The sequence below is a fragment of the Aplidium turbinatum genome, chromosome 1 (genome assembly GCF_918807975.1).
Source record: "Aplidium turbinatum chromosome 1, kaAplTurb1.1, whole genome shotgun sequence".
Taxonomy (NCBI): domain Eukaryota; kingdom Metazoa; phylum Chordata; class Ascidiacea; order Aplousobranchia; family Polyclinidae; genus Aplidium; species Aplidium turbinatum.
Window position 1 is genome coordinate 57,140,832 of NC_137472.1, and position 7,825 is coordinate 57,148,656.

At 40.8% G+C, this 7,825-nt stretch overlaps 1 pseudogene; it reads right to left on the minus strand.

Moving 5' to 3' along the window:
• Positions 1-532: 532 nt before the first annotated feature.
• On the minus strand, positions 533-629 carry LOC145785289 (U6 spliceosomal RNA; annotated as a pseudogene).
• Positions 630-7,825: the final 7,196 nt, after the last annotated feature.

Consider the following 7,825-nt stretch of genomic DNA (forward strand, 5'->3'; position numbering starts at 1 on the left):
AACTGATTAATCTAATCCAGGGGTCACCAACTGGCGGCCCGCCACGCTGTATCGCTGCGGCCCGCGGAAGGTATCAGCGTACAAGTATAGTCAAAAATATTTTTCTTGAGGAGTTAAAGAGCACGAAGGCAAAAAATACTTTCCTGGAAGCATATTTTCGCTTTGCATAGCCTACGATTCCGCCGACCGACCAATCAGATTATAGCCTAGTTCTAGATGGGGGTTGCTTAAAGTTATTACAATGCGATGTCCAGCCACACTGTCCCAGTGGTTGATTAAAACGTCTGTTTTCGAATTTCGAAATTGTCTGTGAGCATAGGGACAGGGTTGCTTATTTTAAGTTTGCAAATGTCATGTAAACACTAGTGTGCGTTTCACCATTATTGTGTTTCACGAGCAGTGTTCTTTTTGTGCAAGTTTTTTTTTGGCAAAATTGGTCGGTGTGCCAACTCAATTTATAATAAATTGGCAAAATATTATAAACTTAAAGACTTTTTCTCAGCAAAATGTTTTTATTTTTATTTTTTTTAGAAGAAATATGGAACGCTTCACGATTTTGCGTGTCATCCTTGCGCAGGGGCCATGCTAATCTTTTCTGTATGGCTCCAATTTTAGTATATGTAGGCTACTGCCGAAGCAAGTACTGCAAAATGTTGTTAATCGAAGCTACACCGTTATAGTTAGCGAATCGCAACTGCTGGCTGTACTAGTGAGTGCTCAGCCTTGTGCTGATAGCCGGGAAGAACGCCCCCTTTCTTCAAGCGGTGGTCGAATAAATTTGTGGCAAGAATACGGTGCGATACTGATGAGCCCAGCTTTATGGGCGAAACACGTCTCTATCGCTGTCAATTCTTGCTACAAATCGGCTGCCGAGAAACATACCACAAGTGACAGTTGTTTATAATAGAGGAAAGACGGTTTTATTGATTCTCACAAAAAAGATGAAAAACCAACTCATTGCTGTTTTAGAGGGAAGACTTTTCATGAATTACGATTTTTCGGTGATTTCCACAAGCGTTTGTTTCATAGTGCCTGGTTATTTTCCCTGTTATTAGAGCCATGGCCGCCTAAAGATACGGCCTGATTTGTCACATTTTTCTGAAATTTTCAGGTTTTTCTAACTTAGGGCAAACGTTTAAATAAATTTTTCTAAAAATTCGATTTTTACGCTTTCTTTATTCTTTTCCCCAGATGACCCAATAGGTTTTAACATTCTCACATGTTGAAAAACAAAGAAAATTTGATTTTGTAGATTTTAGTTAGACTGTTAATTTTCAATAACAGTCTGATTTTGCGTTTTTCAACTTACTTTTTCTCATTTGCTATTGCTTCCCCAAGGCAACAAAAACAATTTTTGTCATTAGGAAACCGCAAAAAGTAAAAACATCTCAAAAAATGTCAGTCAAGCACTAGCAGTAGCTGTAATCAAAATCTGCAAAATGTGACAAATCAGGCCACATTTCAAGGTGGCCCTGTTAGAGCCTATTTTTCGCTGATATGTTTGCAGGTCACTATTGTTGCCTGTATTGCGATGTGTCAAACATTTCCTTGTTTACTGAAATTGTTAATTGCAAGATATCTTATGTGAAGCGAAGTGACAACACCACTCTTGCTTGGCGATGAAAATTCTGATGAAACCGCTTGCCTCGCTATAAGGGCGTAAAACAAGTGGCCTCGTTTATTAGGCATTGTTAAAAAAGTCAAAAGTGTTGTAAAAGGAGCTTGGCCTGGCAGTAGCGTTGTTCGATTAATTCTATTGCTGCGGTATTCTAACATAAATATGAACAACATGTAACGCTGTATACTGGGTACGAAATGCGTTCTTTTCTAGCATAAGAGTCACCCTACCTAAATTTTATTGGTGCGGCCCGCCACAGCAGCTCCTTAGTGCCAAAGTGGCCCGCATGCAAAAAAGGTTGGTGACCCCTGATCTAATCAAAAACAAAGAGTCCAAAATGTAAATCTTAAACTCAGTTTCAGCAAACAAACGTTTCTAAAATTGTACTGACTTCATCTTCAGTGCTATAAATGTGCTCATAGCACTGAAGATGAAGTCAGTATAATTTTTGAAACGCTTGCTAAACATGAGTTTAGTTAGCATCTACATTTTGGGCTCTTTATTTTTTAGTTAGAAAATGATTAATTCTGTGAATTTCTTATGCGTATACAAATTACCCAAAAGTTAATACTAGACATGAATGTTAAACTGATCAAACGAGGCTTTGAACCACTGACGCAGACCGGTCACCGAGGTTGGCAGGGTGAAGTTACCACTTGTTGTTTCCTAGTTATTCCACCCACCAAGTGCCGATAAATGAAGAGATGTACTTAACCCATTTACGGCCGGTGTCCTTTTAAAAGGACATCGTTTTGAATGCATCAGTATTGCATCATCTTATTTTGATTGAATCATTTTGGACTTGCTAGTAGTTGTTTAGGGTCTGTTTTGGAAGGTGTTGATAAATATTTGCGAACAACGTACTTTTTCTGAATTTTGTGAAAGTTTAAAAATTGTTGAAAAATGAGAAGAGCCGGATGAAGTGAAGTGAAGAGGAACATGCATGTTTTACTGCCTATTGGTAATAGATATGAATTATGTTTCTTCATAGTTTGACACTTTATAATATTGTGCTTCCTACTACACTCTAACTTGTGTAAGGTTTTGCTTCTTTTATTTGTTTATTTTGCTTTATATTTATTGTTGCCTTTTAAAAGGACACCGGCCACATGGCCACATTTTTTTGCTTGTTTGTAACACTGTCAAAGAATATTGAACATCGTGTAAAAGCAGCACATTGCGCCTATGGAAGACTTAACCATCGTGTTTTCAACAACCATGCTATATCTATCCGCACAAAATTATGGTCCTCCGGGCAGTCGTTCTATCCACTCTTCTCTATGCTTGTGAAACCTGGACATTATACCACCGTGACATCAAACGTCTTGAAATTTTTCAGCAGAGGAAAGAAACTGGGTCAAATGCTAGGCACTCGTTGGGACAATTGTCTCACTAAAGATGCATTCCTTGATCGCGCTAGGTTGCCCAGTTCAGAAGCCACCATATTGCAACACTGCCTTCGCTGGACAGGACATGTCATGAGAGGGACAACGAGGAGGGACAACTAGAGACAGGAAACCTCCCCCAGAAGACCAAAAATGAGATACAAAGATCAGCTGAAAGTCTCCCTCAACCATGCAAACATTGATCTGGATTCATGAGAAAACCTTGCTAGTGACAGATTACTCTGGAGAAAAAGATCTAAGGAAGGCACGGAAATTTTCAAAAAAAAAAGGATACAAAAAGCCCAAGAAAAACGAACACTAGAAAAACTAAAACTACCACGTCCCTCCCTCCATACAATCCATACCCCCCCATACAATGTGACTTTTGCCTACGTCTTTTCCATCATAGATTGGCCTCCAAGGCCATATATGGCATCACCATCCAAAGCCAAATTCGATTTGATGACGAAACCAATGCTCGGTCACGAGCTGGAGCCGACGACTCTCAGTGGGGTATCGCTATGGTTTGTGCCGCCCGCGGCGGACCATGATTTTGCACCCCTGAACGCGTGAAGTAGGAACAAGCAAATAGAATTCGAGCCAAATCCGTTTCAAAAAATATTTTTACTATGCTTTTTTCGTTTAGGTTTAAAAATATTCTGCCGCTACAAGCTTCCTATCGGGGGGGGGGGGACTGCCTAATGGGGGGGGGCACCTTCCCACTAGCTACGCCGATGGTTATCGTGAATATAATATGTTCAATTGTTCATACAGTAACTTTGAAACGTCCTTCAAGAAAGATCTGACAAATTTCTACCGAAACAAACACCTTCTTATCTTAAAGTATCGCGAGATTTACATTTGACTATGTGGCCGGTGTCCTTTTAAAAGGCAAACAAAAAAATGCATCAAAAAAGCAAAAATCGTCAAATTTTTTTAAACTAATTCAGAAGTTATGGCAATACAACTTTGTGGCTGAAATATTTCCTAAAAAGAGCAATGGGAACTTGTGGCGGCTTTTAATGGGTTAAAGTTGGTTGCTTAAGCGCACACCCCGAGAGTGGAACTTTTTTTAATTTAACGTTTTTTTTCATGTACAAAATCGTGCGCTCAATCGACTGTGATGACCCGGGGTGGGGGAACTTATAAACTTAAAATGAACTTTGGGGCGGTTCAAAAGTTTAAAGCTGTGCAAAGTACTAGCAAGAAACTTTGAGTACCCTGATAAAGTTGTACCTAGGATACAATGTGACAAAATCAACCACAGCTGTTTGATGTCTACAATTTTCAAAGTGTTTCAAAACTAAAAGAAGTTTTGTTCATAAAGAAGTGAAGTTTTGTTTTGATGAGTCATCAGCATTATAGCTTTTAGAATGGACTTGCACAAGCCATACAATAATCAAACGATAATAGACAGCAAAAAGAAAGGACCACATGTGTATTCAGGTCTTGTAAGGGAATCAAAGGCTTAAGGCAGTGCTTCTTAAACTTTTTTAGTTTCGTTCACCCCTATAGCATCTATCTCCAGATTTCATTCACCCTTGTCTCATGATATGATAAAACTATCTCGTCTATATATAACAAAATATTTTTATTTGATATTCTTAAAAAAATATTGAAATTTATAAAAAAAAACAATTAGTTTTGATTAAAAAATTAAAAACTTGGAATTGATTTTGTTTTAGGAAATTCTCACCTGTTCACTGAATAGGTTGAACACCCGAAATATCCGCCCTGCTTGCAAGCTATCATCCATTTCTGACGGTTCATCCTTATTCACCCCTTTTGGTTGGTTCACCCCTGCAAAAATTTTATTTACCCTGGGGTGAACCATTCACCTGTTTAAGAAGCACTGGCTCAAGGAATCGGAAACTTTAGATAAGCAAGAACTTTTACGTCAAAACAACGTCATTAAACGTGACTCATTTCAGCTTTAAAAACAGAAACTTTCTTTTGAATCGCTTTTATCATTTTAATAACTTTTGTGTTCATAACTAGCCTCTGTAAGCTTCCAGTGCTTCTTAACCAGGGTTCAATCGAACCCCAGGGGTTAGACGAAGCAGTTTCTTGGGTTTGGTGCGAACGTCCTCTGAAATGTTAACACACGTCCTATTGAATGGTATATCAGCGAATATTTTTGGAAAATATTGTCTAGCCGAAACTTAATTGCGGCTTCTTCTCTCGTTTGCTTTGTAGTAGCTTAGATTGGCAATGCCTCCTCGTGCAGCCAAGGTACGGTAGTTGGGTCCAGTTGTCGAACACCAGTGATTCCACTTGGGGGCCGTAAGATGGAACATTCGTGGAGTATGTGTTGCATTGTTTGTTCTACCGCTCCGCAGACACATATCGGCGATTTATGCAACCCCCACCTAAACAGATTAGCTCCAGTGCAGCCAACCTCACATCTGATCCTGTTCAATGTGACCCATGCCTTTCTTGAGAGGTCTGCTCCAAGAAGGTTGGAGAGTGCTGGTATAACTGAAAACTGGGGAGGGATGTGTGGCAGCTCGTTCCATTCCTGGGCCCATGTTTCCATGCAGCTGAAGTTCTTATCCACAAGTTGTGTAGCATATCGATGGAATGGGCGCCTTGATGATAGGCGTTGAGGTCTGACTGGTCCATTTGTTTGGGAGTGACTGTGGAGAAGGTGTTGAGGATCGAGTCTCGCATGCAAAGCCAGTTTGTGAGAGGCTTCTTCCCTACGGACATGAGCAGGAGCAATGCCAGCCAAAGTTGGCAGATAAGCAGTAGGTGTGGGGCGGAGACAGCCAGTAATGATGCGCAAGGTGTCGTTAATGCATACATCCATCTTTTTTGTGTGTCTGCTGCGGTTCCACACAGATGAGGCATATTCGGCTGAGCTGTAGACCAAGGCTAGTGCACTTGCACGCAAGGTTGATGCTCGGGCTCCCCATCCTGTTCCTGCTAGGCTTCTCAAGAAGTTATTTCGTGAGGTAACCTTGGCACGGAGTGACTCGATGTGGGGTCTGTAGGTCAAATGCCGGTCAAGTTTTACTCCAAGATAAGTTGGGTTTGCAGTATATGGTAAAGGGTTTCCTTTCAGCGAGACAGGCAGTTGACGCTGAGATTCCCGATTATTTAGATGGAAAGCAGAGATTGTTGTTTTCGACGCATTCAGTTTGAGCCTCCGCTTGTCCAGATAGTCAGCCACCAGTTTCAGGTCAGTTTCAAGTTTTCTTTCCACCTTATGCCACTTCCTGTGAGCATATAGAAGAGCTAGATCATCTGCATAGCCATACTGTTGCGATGTAGTGCATGGGAGGTCACTTATATAGATATTAAATAGGAGTGGCGATAGTGTTGACCCTTGGGGGACGCCATTTTTCAGGCGGCATGGCCTGCTGGGTTTTCCCTCGTTGGTATGCAGTATGAAGGTACGGTTCGAAATGGTCTCTACCAGAAACTTAACCCTATTCGGACTAAGCTATTTTTGTGAGGTAATGGCCTGACGTGTGGACTTATTCCATCCACACTTTCATTTGCTAATAATTTTTGATATAAAAACGTTACGAGGTTATTTTTTTCGCAAAGTTAAAGCAAAATTATTGACAAACTGGTTAAAATTTTAAGTGGACACACGTACTCTACCAGTTTTTTCTATTGCTTTTTTGCTAAAATTATTCATTTTTTCTTAAACTTTTCTGATGTCTCCGTCATAATCTCCTGAAATCGTTAATATCTTCGTTAAAGGCACACGATCCAGTCATGCATGTAATCCGAAATGGTCAGTAGTCATGTAGGTCACGCAGTAAATCTTGGAAGGCACAAAACAATACAAATGTTTGCTAACTTGCTTGTACAAGATGATAAAGTTTTTCAGATGACCTGGCAATTTTAGGAGTAGGGTGTCAAAAACTGCTGATAACTAAAAAACTATACCACATAAAAATGTCATTTTATTACTACAACAAAGAAGACGAATTTTTAGGAAAAGTCATAAAACTTCAGCTAATTTGAGCCAGTAACTTTTCTGTAATCGATGAAAGTTTTAGGTATGGACGGAACCCGTCCACCCGTTAGTTCGAATAGGGTTAACCATGTGTCGGTCAGGAATGAGTTGTAATAGTTTCATAGTAAGACCACTGTGCCACACAGTGTCATAGGCTGCTGTAAAATCCACTAGGACAACACCCACCTTCTCACGGGCTTCAAAACCACTTTCGATGTCATCAGTAAGCTTAACAACCTGGTCAGTTGTGCATCGGCCGCGTCGGAATCCAGCTTGTTCTTCAGGCAGTTTTGGGTCAACGATTGGTTCGAGTCTGCTCAGTAAGAGACGCTCAAGTAACTTGTATGGCACACAGAGCAAGGAAATAGGCCTGTAACTTTTAGGGTTATCAGCTGGCTTGTTGGGCTTTCTAATGGCTATGATGTTAGCCTTCTTCCAGATCTTTGGGAGGAGCAACTTCTTTAGGCAGAATGACATGAACTGTCGCAGCCACTCTCTTGCGAGTAGTCCAATATGTTTAATTAGCTCTAGAGGGATTTTGTCTGGGCCTTGTGATTTGCCAGTTTTTAGGTGTTTGATGGCTGCGTCCAACTCAGAGATGTTTAAAGAGGTAGGTAGGAAACAGCTTGAACTGGGTACCTTCCATAGTTGGTTGATTTCATTTTTCACTGCTCTGGCATGCGCTTTATCAGCTCCTTGATATTGGCCATTTGCGAGAAGTTGTTTCGCTATGGAGTTGGCCGTTATAGGGCATGGATTTGGTTTCGTGGTCCTGCCTGTGAGGCGGTTGAGCGTTGACCAGGCTTTACGACTTGAGTGGGTGAAGTCTATTCCAGCGACGGATTCCTCCCA